Genomic DNA, 15059 nt, shown 5'->3' with positions numbered 1-15059 from the left:
AAGGGTCTCTCACCAAACACAGGCATTGTAACCGTTGGCTTCCTTGAGATGTCCCTGGGCTAGGTAAACGCACTCTGAGACAGTGTTCCTTCTACCTTGGCTCTATGCCTGGAGTGAATGTATGCCTCTTCCTCAGCTGGGACAAGAAGCCACAGCTCTTCACTGATTAAATCCTGTGTCTGGTCCAAACTCACATCATAGCTTCTCCATCAACTTCTCCACTGCACGCTTTCAGAGCCAGGTTATCTTCGATCAGCCCAAGAGGCACTTCAGAGAGTGACATTCAAATCTGGCTATATAGCTGATACTGAGAACTTCAAGGCATGAAAACAGTTGAAAATTACGTTGCTAAAACACTCTACAGATTATATGTATACTAGAGCTTTCGAACTTACAAGTAACATCAGCTACCGAAATAGGTTCTTACTTTTCCTTTCTCCACTTCTCTCATTCTCTCTCTCTCACACACACGTGCACACAATCTTTTTACATGTTAAGACAATTATATGAAAAACAGATAATAGACTTTTAAATAACATCTCAATACGCAGATCAAACGACATTGTACTTCCTGTATTTAAAACAAAATCACATAAATTACCCATCGGTTTCCCTATATTTGATATTACTGAATAATGCTATAATTTGATTTTTTGGTTTTAATGGGGTTTTTAACTTTGACTGAAATACTTGCTTCAGACTTACTGAAAGCAGAATTAACTTTTTTCTTCTTTTTTTTGACCTCCTACTTTTAGATTTGGGGGGTGATGATTCAAAATCAGATGTGTTCACGGTAATGGACGCTACTTCCACCAATCCTGGTTGAAGGGGTTCCAGTGATACCTGAATAACAATTTTTGTTTCAGGAGACAATCCTTCTAGCTGCTTAGGCTTCTTAAACATTTGATGACACTGGGTCTTGTGCTCCCTTTCCTCTTTGGAACTTAAAAACTGCAGCCGACATTTGGAACACGGCGAAAACTCTTTTCCCAGTGCCCTCTATGATGACGTCCGTAGGCTGTTGCAGTTTTAAAAATTTTGAGACAAAACGGGCAAAGTAAATTCTTAGTGTTACCACGGTATGCTCTGAAATGTGCATCCATATCTGCAAAAAATGATGATCTGTAACTGCAAACCTGGCATACATAGGGCATTTCACCAGGCTTATGATTGTCTTTCATGTGCTCTAAGAGAACCTGATCTGTCTCAAAGGACAACTCACAGATGCGACAGACTGCGGAGGGCCCCTGGGGAGTGTGGACACTTTCAATGTGACACTGCATCTGGAAGGGAGTAGGAAACTGGCGGAGGCAGTGCCGGCAGGTGGTGTGGGTTTTCCAGCTGTCACCTCTCTGCCTCTCAAGTTCCAAATGGTGCTTCATGTGATTCATAAACTTGACATTTTTTAGAACTTTCAAGCAGCTGAGGCATTTAAACACTGTGTGGGTCTTCGGTTCTGGCTGCCCAACTCCTATATGCTCTCCATAGTAGAAGTCACCAAGTAACACAATCAGCTTTCCTTCTGTGGGATCACCAATTTTGTTTGGACTTGCTAAACTTGCAAAATCAGTTTTTGTCAGTCCATTTTCCCCTAAAGGTCTTACAGGCTTGCAATGACCATTGTCCTTTGGAAAAGGTGTTGGACAAGGTTCTCCATTCTGAACATGGCTTAGTGAGGTATGGACACAGTCTGGTGTGCTTTGCTGAGTGGTCACTGTATGAAAAATACCTGAAAGGGACAAAGCTAAAGAATGTTCCCCTATAATGCCATCACTGAGCTTAGGCCTTCTGGGATTTCTGCTATTTGTTTCACAAGTGGAAAGTCGCTTTGAGACATGAGGACTTTTATTCATATCTCCTGCAGAAACCGCTCTTTCTACTGGATGCTGCAATGAACTTGTGAAGGTAATCAAAGAAGAACATGACTCCTTTGAAAAGCACTTCGGCACTCTTTGTGGTGAAATACTTTTATAATCAGCTTGAGACAGAGGTTCAATAATAATAGGACTATCTGTTGATCTTGATTCAGAGTCAGAAACTGGCAAGACAGTCTTTGCTTCTGATGTAGGAGTCACATGACTAACAGGCTGTAATTTGTCAGCGTTACCTTTCCTGAAGTGACCATACCTTTTTCTCCTTGAACAAGAACCTGGGGTATCTCTGCTCAGTACGTTTGAAACGACTGGTTTTGAAGCTGAGCTCATCCCAACAAAGATCACGTCAGCATCTTCATTTACATGTTCCACTCCGACCAAGATCACTTCATCATCATCATCATCTGCTTGTTTGGTTTCTCCCTCCCTTTTCCGTACTTCTGGCTCTTGTTCTTCTTCACGTAACATACATGGTAGTTCCATATTTTGAGTACTTTTTTATTCTTAGAGGGTGCGGCCACAAGTCCCAGTGCTTCCTTTATACAAACTGCCACCTAAGTATAAACATACTACATATTAGTTAAGTACAGAAAAATGGGCTATTTGATTATCTCCAAAACTCTAGAGTAGTTATAAACACCCGATTCTTACAGACAAAGACACTGAGTGTCAACGAGACTCATTGACAGCTGAAAAACCTATGACTACAAGTCTACATGGCTCTAGAATCATATCTTTGTCCCATGTTCACTTTAACCTCTTCTATTTTAAAAAATAAAGAAAAAAAACCCAAAAACCCACCACGACTGATCATTAGGTGAAATCACATGTAAAGGACGAGTACTTTTACAAAAGCACTGTTGTACAGCGTTCAGAAACATGGACTTTGGAGTCAAAGAAGATTAAGTTGGAATTCTAAGTTAACCACACACCAGTTGCATCTTCTTGGGCAAATTTATAACTTTTAAAGGTGTTTCTGTCTCTTAAAGACAAACATGCTTATTTCTTAGACTTAAGGTTACCAGCTCTTTTTAAAAGGCATCGGCTATTCAAGGGCATCTTGTTTTGTAGTAAAATTTGAAGAAAATGTATCTTAAATGCACATTACACCTGATTCACAAATTCTAATTTCATAAATGTTAACAAAGAAAATAGGTAGCAAATTCAAAGTATAATCTATCTATACCTAGTTAACAAACAGCATAATTCAATGTCAAGCACTTAACACAGGCCTAGGAAATTGAGAATGAGCTGTCTTGATAGTCTCACCCCAATTCCACACTGATATATCCTAAATTTCTCCCTCTAATCCTAGCTAAACTTAAATCCAACAATGCTTCATCCTTCACGCCACAGGTCTCTTCCCCATATAGCAGGCAAAGTGATGCCAGTATTTCTCTCAAACCAATATCAGACAGAGACATCACACACAGACACACACATACACACACACACACACACACACACACACACACACACACACACACACACACCCGATATCCCTTATGAATACAGGTGAAAGAATCTTCAACAAAATACTGGCAAACAAAATCCAACAACATATAAAAGAGATTGTATACCATGATCACATGGGATTTAGGGAGGTATGCAAAGTTGGTTCATTATATGAAAGTCACTCAACATTATGCCATTTTAAAACAATGAAACAAATAACACATCTGCCTGAAGAAAAAGCATTTCCCTGAATCTAGCACCTTTTCAGAACCGGGCTTAAAAGAACACTTAATAATTAAGAACAGAAGAGAACTTTCTCAATCGAAGGGCACCTGTAAAAGACCCACAGCTAACATCATACTTAAGAATGAAAAACTGAAAGCTTTCCCTCTAAGACTGGGGAAAACACAAGAAGTCTATTACACACTTTGGCTCAACATTATACTGGCAGTTCTATAACCAGAGCAATCAGGTAACAAAAGAGAAATGTTGCTGTTGTTTAAAAAACAAAAACGAAAAAAAAAAAAAAGAAAACAACCAGCCTTCAGAATGGAAAGGAAAAAGTCAAAGTATATTGGAGATAACATACTTTTGTATATAGAAAATCTTGAAAAAAACACAAGTATTAGAATTAATATAAAGCTTGCAGAATAGAAGACAAATATTTTAAAAGTCAATCACATTTTATACAGTAGAAACAAATGTTGTTAAGTAAATACCTGAATCTACACTAGCATTAAAAAGAATACTTAGGAAGTCAGAAAGAGAAAGACAATATATTCTTTGGAATGGCTGAGTAATACTCCATTGTGTATATGTACCACAGCTTTCTGATCCATTTATCTGTTGATGGACATCTAGGTTGTTCCATGTCCTGGCTATTATAAACAGTGCTGCGATGAACACTGGGGTCCATGTGTCTCTTTCAATTCTGGTTTCCTCAGTTTGTATGCCCAGCAGTGGGATTGCTGGCTCATACGGCAGTTCTATTTCCAATTTTGAAAGGAATCTCCACACTGTTCTCCATAGTGGCTGTACTAGATTGCATTCCCACCAACAGTGTAAAAGGGTTCCCTTTTCTCCACACCCTCTCCAGCATTTATTGCTGGCAGACTTTATATGAATCAATTCTAATGACAAGGTTGAAACTGGAGCCGATTATACACAGTGAAGTAAGCCAGAAAGAAAAACACCAATACAGTATACCAACACATATATATGGAATTTAGAAAGATGGTAATGATAACCCTGTATGAGAGACAGCAGAAGAGACACAGATGCTTAGAACGGAATTTTGCACTCTGAGGGCGCGGGTGGGGTGGGATAATTTGGGAGAATGGCACTGAAACATGTACACTATCATGTAAGATAGTCGCCAGTCTATGTTCCAGGCAGGATACAGGATGCTTGGGGCTAGTGCACAGGGGTGATCCAGAGAGATGATATGGGGTGTGAGGTGGGAGGGGGGGGTCAGGATTGGGAACTCGTGTACACCCGTGGCGGACTCATGTCAATGTATATCAAAACCAATACAGTATTGTAAAATAAAATAAAGTAAAAATAAAAATAAAAAAAAAAAAAAGAGAAAGACAAATCTTGTATGGTATCACTTACATGGACTCTAAAATATGACACAAATGAACTTATCTATGAAACAGAAACAGACTCACAGACATAGAGAGCAGACTATGTGATTCCCAAGAGGGGAATGGTGGGGCAGGCATAGATTGGGAGCTGGTGATTAGCAGATGCAAACTATAATATATACAATAGACAAACAAGATCATACTGTATAGCACAAGGAACTATATTCGTAATTTGTGATAAACAATAATGGAAAAGGGTATGAAAAAACTGTGTGTGCATATGTGTTGTTTACATATGAAGGAAAGGAAAGGACAACTGTTGGCAAGCACGTACAGAAACTGGATTCTTGTGTGTTACAGATAGATTTTAAAATGGTGCAACTGCTACAGAAAACAGTTTAAAGGCTCCTCGAGAAACTAAAAACTAGAGCTGGCACATGATTCAGCAATTCCACTTCAGGATATAAATTCAAAAGAAGTTAACATGGGGTCTTGGGATATCTGCACAGCCGTGCTCACAGCAGCACGAAGCACAACAACTATGAGGTGGAAGCATCGAAATGTCCATCAAATGTGATAGATACATACAATGAAATATTATTTAGCCATATAAAGAAAATTCTTTCACATGCTACAACATGCATTATCATTTCACACATCAAGCCAAATGAAATAAGCCAGTCATACAAAAAGACAAATACTGTAAGTTTCTACTTGTATGAAATAGCTAACATAGTCAAGTAATCGAAAGGAAACAAAAAAGAACGACGGAGTCCATGGTCTAGGTCAACAACCAAGAAAAGAGGAGTTGCTGTTTAATGGGACAGGTGATGGGTACAGAGTTTCGATTTTGCAAGATGTAAAGGTGTAGAGATCTGTTTCATAACAATGTGATAAGGAAGTCCCTGGTAGTTCAGAGGTTAGGACTCCACAGTTTCCTATCAGGGGCCTGGGTATGATCCTCAACCAGGGAACTGTCATTCAAGCTGCATAGCACAGCTAAAACAACGACAACGACAACAAAACAACACTGTGACTATGTGTGTGTATATGTGTTAGTCACTCAGGTGTGCCCAACTTTGCATCCCCATGGACGAAAGCTCACCAGGCTCCCTTCTCCATCGGATTTGCAGTGGCTTGCCATTTCTTTCTCCAAAAGGCTGATGAAAGTGTGTGAAATACTTAGCATGCAAAAATGGTTAAAATGGTAAAAATTTAAGTTAGATGTTTTCTACAACAATTAAAAAAAGAAAAGCATTTAACAACCAGGAAAAGAATTTGAATAGACATTTCCGACTCTTTGCAACCCCATGGACTGTAGCCTATCAGGCTCCTCCGTTCATGGGATTTTCCAGGCAACAGTGCTGGAGTGGATTACCATTTCCTTCTCAAGGCGATCTTCCCGACTCAGGAATTGATCCCGGGTCTCCTACATTGCAGGCAGACACTTTCCCTTCGGAGCCACCAGGGAAGCCCCTAGCAAAATGTAAAGCAGTCTCACTGAGATACTACTTCACACCCATACTACTTCACACCCAATCAAAATGACGAATAATAACAAGTGCTGCAGAGGACGTGGAGAAAAGGAATCTTCAGATATTGTTGAGGTAATTGCTGTAAATGGTACAATCACTCTTGCAAAAGTGGTTTGTCAGTACTTCAAAAATTAAATATAGAGTAGCCATATGATCAAGGAATTTCCCTCTTTTGTATATATCCACAAACACTGAAAATGTTCAGTCCATGCAAAATCAGTGTTCACAGCAACATTACTCACTATAGCCACAAAGAGTACACCATCCACGTATTATCCATTCATTGACGAATGGATAAACAAACTGTGGTATACGCTCAAAATGGACGGCATAGAAGCCATTTACCATACATTACCATATTCAGCCATAAAAATAAAACAAAAACATTCACTGCTATACAGCCATGAAATGGAGGAATCTTGAAAGTACACAAACGAGGGGACTTTCCTGGAGATCCAGTGTTTAAGACTCTCCACAGGTGCCATCCCTGGCCTGGGAACTAAGATCCCACATGCCACAGAGCTAAATAAATAAATATTGAAAAAGAAAATATGACATCTGAATCAAGCCAGACACAAAGGTCACACTTTGTATGTGGGAGAACTGTAGGTGGAAGAGAAGCAGGAAAGAGAAGCACTCTGTAATCCAAGTGAAACATTTTTTTCAGGGAGGAGGAAATGAACTAGTATGATAAAGGATGCCAATAAATTAAATAAGATAACAACTAAAAATTGACCACGGAGTTAAACATTTGAAATTCACCTGTGGCCTTGACAAGAGCGGCTTTAAAGGAATATGAGAGAACTCGAGATAACAAAGTCTAGAAACAACTCTGCAGAGATCTATAATAAGCAAACATGAAAAAAAAGCAGCAGAAGCAGGATGTGTCACCCAAAGATGGATTTTTAACGACAGGTCACATTATAGTCAGTCTGTTTGCTGATGGGAACCATCCAGAGAAACAGAAAACTTAATCCAGAACAAAGAGGAGACTTGCTAGAATATCAAGAAATGAGTAGGTCTAGAACTGAGTACATCAAGAATTGAGTAGATCAAGCCAGAGAGCACACAAGCTGGAGAAGGCAATGGAAACCCACACCAGTACTCTTGCCTGGAAAATCCCACAGATGGAGGAGCCTGGTAGGCCGCAGTCCATGGGGTTTCGAAGGGTCGGACACGACTGAGCGACTTCACTCTCATGCTTTGGAGAAGGAAATGGCAACCCACTCCAGCGCTCTTGCCTGGAGAATCCCAGAAAAGGGGGAGCCTTGTGGGCTGCTGTCCATGAGACTGCAGAGTCGGACATGACTCAAGCGGCTTAGCAGCAGTAGCGGCACACAAGAAGGGTACGCAAGCCAAATAATTTGCTCACATTGACAGAGCTGAGGTCATATGAAAAAAAAGGCTGGCATGGTGGATTAATGGGTACAGTAACCAGCCTTCAAGTGAATCGAATCTCCTGATATTCCCACCCCTGTGTAGTTCTCTCTCAATCTATCACAGGGTTGACCTGTGAGACTAAGCAAATACACAACTGAAGACGTGTAACATCTGAAAAAAGACTCTGCACTTTATCATGGGTGCAAGTGCTTTCCTGAATCACTCATTCTGAGAAAAGACAGCAGCCTCCACAAGAGAAGCCCGTTGGAGAGGCCCACAGAAGGAGGAACTGAGGCTTCATGAGTACAGACAAGTGAGAGAGTGTAGATTCAACAAGCTAAGTCTTCAGAGGTGGCCAAGCCAGACAAAAGCTTGACTACTACCTCAGGAGAGATCCTAGGCCAAGAGATAACAAGTGTGAAGTTCTTTCAAACTATTCAATTTTGAGATCGTATGTACAACACAAACATTTCAAGTTATAATACCATTCACATCATACTTACACACAGAAGAGTTCTCCTATAAATATAGCAAAAATTAAACACACACACACACACACACACACACACACCAATCCAAAGCACCGAAACACAGGAGTTGCCTGGCAGTCCAGTGGTTTGGTTAGGACTCAGTCCTCTCACAGCCAGGATCCTGTGTTCGATCCCTGGTTGGGGAACTAATATCCTATGAAGCCACATGTTGTGACCAAAACAAAACATGCTGTGAAGTTCAAAGCTGTACCAGCAAGATAAGTATACAACACAGCTGTAGGCACAAGTTGCTGGGCATAGAGCTACCTATGATCTTGTTTACTCGCATGAAATGAACTCAGATGGTGCCTCGCCCCCATCCAGTGGAGTTCACTTACTTAATGAAATAAAGCCCTTAAGGGTACAGAAATGAGCAAGTAATCTCACGTGAACATGTTAAATCACAGGACATTGTCTCTGAATGAACCACTTGATTCATTTATTCATTTGGCCATGCTGCTTGGCTTGTAGGGTCCCGTTTCCCTGACCAGAGATTGAATCCAGACCACTGCAGTGAAAGCCCAGATTCCTAATCACCAGGCCACCAGGGAACCCCCCCCACCTGCATTGCTTTGCTTTCCTAGCTAAAAATTTAGGATATGTGCATTCCCAATTTTAGCCTCACCAAGTGGTAGGAGTTAGCTCTACACAGCTTAAGACCCATGGTGCTCTTACTTTTTTTCTTTCAAGAAAGCAGGAGAAAGCAAGTCACCCTGCCTGTTTTTAAGCTTGCCACTCCGAATGCTGCAAACCTGAAACCATGATTGCCCTGAAGTCAGCACCCGCAATCAGGGACAGGTAATCCCCAATCAGGAATACTCTCTCTCAACACCAACGTGTCAGCCGACGAATGAAAGGAGAAAAACGGAAAGTAAGAAAGCCACAACTGTGTCCCTTATTGTAAAGATGTCTGTCACCTTACCTCAGGGGCCCACTGAAATCCTGAGCGCTTGACACCTACCAGGCAGCAAACGGTCACATCCTGGGGACAAGCAGAAGAAAAGCTCAGGGTGAGTCACCTGTTCCGGGAACATTCTATCCCCCCAGGCTCTACCTGCTCCTACCCTACGGATGCTGACCAGGCGTCTTACACTCAACCAGACCAAGTGATTGAACTCCTTAGCCCTGAGCTTCTTCCTCCCACCTCCCTTCTCTCAGTAACAAACAAACAAATACCTCATCTGCCAACTTCCCGAACCAAAGGCCTGAATCTCGGGGCCCCCAGGGACGGGGCAGCCCTGGAATCCGAGCAGAGGCAGAGGAAACAGGAAAACGACCAAAGCACCAGGGCAGTGAAGAGGCCACTAGATCGATTTTTTTTTTTTTTTTTTTTTTTTTTTTTTTTTGCTGCGCCCGCCTGACTGTGCCTGGGTGCAGAACCAGCTTGGGCCGTGAAGATTTGTGTGTGTGTGTGTGTTTAAATACATTAGGTTCCACAGGAGAGCTGGGGGTGGTGCCGTGGTCCAGGGGCCTAAGAGGCCCTTTCCGCGAGCTGGCTTGTGCCACCCACCCCCCGAGCAGGAAAGCTGCTGGAGAGCAGAGCCCGCCCAGACTAGAGAAGGGAGAGGGTGAAAGGAGCCTGAGGCCTGTGGGTCCTGCCGCACGCTCCCTCCTGAGGGCCTGAGGGCCCTCAACGGCCGCCCCGCCGAGGAAGGCCTCGTGCGAGTGGGGACCCGAGAAACCCTCCTTTTAGCCGTCAGGTACCGCTTTGGCTGAACCACGCTCCAGTCCTACCAGTCCCGGTTGGCGGAGGAGACAGAACTGCCTGCGGCTCACCTGCCCTAGGCAGTTCCCGGGTTAAGCCTGAGGAGGCGAGCCTGAGCGGATGAGGTCTCCTCAGGTCTGGGGCGCCGCCTCAGCTCCCCCTACAGGAGTTCGGGCAGCCTCCGATGATTGGCTGCCAGGTGTCGGAGCCTGCAATCTGATTGGCCGTGAGGCCGAGTTGGGCGCATGCGCGCGCGATGGACACCCCACCACCCCCCCCGCCCCCCACCCTGTAAAGGCACAGGCTGTGGGCATGGTCAGGCTGAATGTGAATCTCAAGGGTCTTGGGTCAAGATTGCTCAGCTCACTAAACGCGAGGAAAGAAAAAACAGATGGCACAGTCGTCAGGGCACAGGGCTGAGAACGGCCTCCGAGTCTACCAGGGGAGTCCAGTGATGGTGTCCAGCACTCACAGCCCTCAGGGGTGACCTCCCTTAGGCAAGTTCTTTGCTTAAGGAACTTGACCGTACAGTGGATCTTGACGCCCCTCCTCTCAATCAAGGCAGGGCAGCCTGCCCCTGTTTTTGCACTGTCTATTGTGAGCTGAGAATGAGCTTTACTTTTTCTTCTTTTTTTAAATTTTAGAGCTTTACACTTTTAATGGCTGAGGAAAACCGAAAAGAATTTTATTTTCTGACGTGGAAATTGTGTGAAATTCAGTTTTCAGAGTCCTTAAAGTTGGACCAGGGACTTGCCAGTTTCTTTGGTTATTGTCTATGGCTGAAAACTTAATTAATCGCCAATGATCATATTCGCAAAGCCTGAAATATTTCTTTTTTGGCCCTTCACAGAGTCTTTTTTAAATGCCCTGTTCTGCTGGAAGTCTCCTAGTAGACCCCTGAGATCTCCTATGGGAGAATAAAGTTTTGGTTTTGTTACATTATTTTCTTCTCTATATATTCATTTTTCATTCTTTACTAATTTCATTCCTTCATATCGCTGTAAGTTTGTTCTGTTGCTCATCTTTACAACTTTTTGAGATAACTATTTGTAACTCTCATTTCTCTTGTATCTAATGCTATAAATTTACCTTAATTTGTTGTTGTTGTTCAGTCCCTCAGTCATGTTGGACTCTTTGCAACGCCATGGACTGCATGCAGCACCCCAGGCTTTCCTGTCCTTCACTGTCTCCTGGAGTTTGCTCAAACTCACGTCCATTGAGTTGTGATACCATTCAAACATCTCATCCTTCGCCGCCCACTTCTTCTCCTGCCCTCAGTCTTTCCCAGCATCAAGGTCTTTTCCAATGAGTTGGCTTTTCACATCAGGTGGCGAAACTGTTGGATCATCAGATTCAGCATCAGTCCTTCCAGTGAATATTCAGAGTTGATTTCCCTTAGGATTGACTGGTTGGATCTTGCTGTCCAAGGGACTCTCTAGAGTCTTCTCCAACACCACAGTTCCAAAGCATCAATTCTTTGGCACTCCACCTTCTTTACGGTCCAGCTGTCACATCCATACATGACTGCCAGAAAAACCATAGCTGTGACTAGATGGACTTTGTCAGCAAAGAAAAGTCTCTGCTTTTTAATATGCTGTCTAGGTTTGTCATAGCTTTTCTTCCAAGGGCCACATATCTTTTAAGCTCATGGCTGCATTCACCATCCACAATCATTTTGGACCCCAAGAAAATAAGTCTGTTACTCTTTCCATTGTTTCTCCGTACAACTTTAACTGTGTCCCACAATGTTTGCGAATAGACTGTTCATTATCATTCACGTCCGAGTATATCCTAATATTCTCTTCTAAAGACAAGACTGTATATTGCATGGGCTTCCCTGGTCACTCAACTGGTAAATCACTTTCCAGCGAATGCAGGAGACACAAGAGGCCTGGGTTCGATCCCGGGTCTGGAGCATCCCCTGGAGAAAATAATGGCAAGCTGCTCCAGGATTCTTGCATGAAAATTCCATAGAGATATATGGTATGTGTTAATATAGTTATTTCTATTTTCCAAGTGAATGGCATTTTCAAAGACGTTTCTTGGTCAACTTCTCATTATTGCATTATAGTCAGATGACACAGTCTAAATATTATTGATCCTTTGTATTTGAAGATTTCCGTTAAGTATACCGTACTTCAGATTTCCATCTCAGTGAAGTCAAAATGAAGTGGGTGTTGTGTAGAGAAAACACTTGCAATGTCTGAAATGTATATATGTGAAATGACTTCCTTTATGCTTCACAATTATGCCAGCATCTTTCAGTAGGGTGCCTTTAACTAAGTTCCAGGGTTTTCTCAAATTTTACCAGTTTTTCCACAGATGTTCTTTCCTAGTTTCATATTCCCGTATAGGATACTGAACTACATGAGAATATATAGCAAAAAGCTACAGATACCTCCCTTAGCTTACTCTGGTCTATAGCAGTTTCTTAAACTTTCCTTGTTTTTCATGACTTTTGACAGTTTTCAGGAGTCCTTCAGGGACAGGTATTTTGCAGAATGTCTCTCTATATGGGTTTGGTATGTTTCTCCTGATTGCCCTGGCGTTTATATAATTTTAGAACTATACCTCCAAGGCAAAATATCTTTCTCATCATTTCCCATCAAGGATTCATACGATCAATAGGACTTACCACTAGTTCGTCTGCTATAAAGTTGTCTCCTTCCTACTGACATATTCCGTTCTTGGAAACAAGCCACTAAACGCAGCCTGCATTTAGGGAGGGGCATGGAATCTCATCTTGAGGAAAATATCTAAGAGATACACAAATTCCTGAGTATACAAGTTAATTGAAACTCTGTTTGTAAGGAAGATCTGGTTCTTCTAGCCATATCTTTTAATTTTAAATTAATTAAAGTAAAGATTTAATAGGTTTCCCAGTTGGTGCTAGTGGTAAAGTACCTGCCTGCCAATACAGGAGATGTAAAAGATGTGGGTTCAGAGGAGCCTGGTGCGCTACACTGATGCGGTCGCAAAGAGTTGGACAGACTGAAGCCGCTGAACACACACAAAGATTTAATACCGCAGTCACACTGGCTACATTTTAACATTTGCAAAGTGGCATATTAGACAAGGACATAGAAAATATCTTTTATTGAGAATTCCTTAGTGATCGGGTTGTTAGAGATTTGTGCTTCCACTGCAGGGGGGCAGAGAGTCAATCCCTGGTTGAAGATCTAAGATCCCTTAATCCTCACAGCAAGGCAAAAAAAAAAAAAAAAAAAAAAAAAGAACAAACCCTGCCAGATGAACACTCCATCTGAAAATTCAGATAAAGGATATAAACAGAACACCTCACAGAAAAGAAAAGAAACATAAGCATTTATATATGTGAAAAGCTGATCGCCCTTATGAGGGAATACATGTAACAATTATTAAAAAGTTTTCTATTGCTGCAGAAATGTCTGTGAATAGCACTGACTTAGGTCATTGTTTTGCCAACCTTTCTTCTTTTCAAATGTAATGCATATTAACACATGAAACTGCTTTAGCTCTGTCTCAAAAGTTTGCTATTTTCAGTATCATTCAGTTCAAAGAATGTTTTTCCCATAACAATTTCTCTTAGGAGCAATAAGTTATTTAGGTTCAGAAGCAGGAGAAGGAGAAGCCTAAACCACAACATTAAAGAGGCTTGTGAATTACAGAGGTGCTGCTTTTGCACTGTGGGTTCCTGGCAATCCTTACTCTATCCTCAGCTTGTTTGCAGTGATACTGCTTCGTTTTCAAACTTTGGGAGTTCTGTACTCCTCTGTTATCTTTCTGGGTTTTTGTTTGGTCATGCCACAGAAGCTGTGGGATCTTAGTTCCAGAACCAGGTGTTGAACCCTGGCCATTGACAGTGAAAGCATCAAGTCCTAACCACTGAACCAACAGGGAATTCTCCTATCTTTTTTCTTTCTTTCTTTCAAATATTGATTCATTTACTTGGCTGCGCTTGTTTTTAGTTCCAGCACAAGGACCCTTCAATCTTCATTGTAGCATGTGGGAGCAGGAATTTTAATTGTCACATGTGGTATTTTTAGTTGCAGTATGTGGGATCTAATGCCCCGACCAGGGAGTGAACTTGGACGCCCTAATCTGGGAGCGACGAGTATTTCCACTGGACTACAGGGATGTCCTTCCCATGACTGAACCCAGGTCTCCCACATTGCAGGTGAATTCCTTACTGTCTGAACCACCATGGCTTTGACTATAAAAATTTTGGTCAGCAGAGTGATGCCTTAGCTTTTTTTCTTTTTCTATTTTTTTTTTTTAATGCTGTCTATGTTTGCCATAGCTTTTCTTCCAAGGAGCTAGCTTCCTTTAATTTTGTGGCTACATTCACCATCCACAGCGATTTTGGAGTCCAAGAAAATAAAATCTGCTGTTATTTTCAAGTGTTCACCATTTCTTGGCCATAAAGTGATGGGACCAGATGTTGTGATCTTCGTTTTTTTGAAATTTGAGTTTTAAGCCAGTCTTTCACTCTCCTCTTTTGCCACCATCAAGAGGCTCTTCATTTTCTGCCTTTAGGGTGGCATCATCTGCATATCTGTGGTTGTCGCTGTTTCTCCAGCAATCTTGATTCCAGATTGTGCTTCATCCGGCCCAGTGTTTTTCATGATGTACTCTGCATTTAAGTTAAATAAGCAGGACAACAGTATATAATCCTGACGTACTCCTTTCCCTATTTGGAACCAGTCACTTGTTCCATGTCCAGTTCTAACTGTTGCTTCTTGACCTGCATACAGATTTCTCAGGAGGCAGGTCAGATGGTCTGGTATTCCCATCTCTTTAAGAATTTTCCAGAGTTTGTTGTGGTTCACACAGTCAAAGGTCTAATCACTTCATGGAAAATAGATGAAGAAACAATGGAAACAGTGACAGAATTTATTTTCTTGAGCTCCAAAATCACTGCAGATGGTGACTGCAGCCACGAAATTAAAAGATCTTGCTTCTTGGAAGAAAAGCTGTGACAAATCTAGAAAGCATATGAAAAAGCAGAGATATTA

The 15059-nt window shown here is 41.9% G+C and overlaps 1 pseudogene; it reads right to left on the bottom strand.

Moving 5' to 3' along the window:
* Positions 1-1071: 1071 nt before the first annotated feature.
* LOC128071068 (zinc finger protein 280B-like) lies at positions 1072-2357 on the bottom strand (annotated as a pseudogene).
* Between the last annotated feature and the right edge of the window lie 12702 nt (positions 2358-15059).

This window comes from Budorcas taxicolor, chromosome Y, assembly GCF_023091745.1.
Source record: "Budorcas taxicolor isolate Tak-1 chromosome Y, Takin1.1, whole genome shotgun sequence".
NCBI classification, from domain to species: domain Eukaryota; kingdom Metazoa; phylum Chordata; class Mammalia; order Artiodactyla; family Bovidae; genus Budorcas; species Budorcas taxicolor.
The sequence above is the reverse complement of the archived record's forward strand: the minus strand, read 5'-3'. Positions and strand labels throughout refer to the sequence as shown.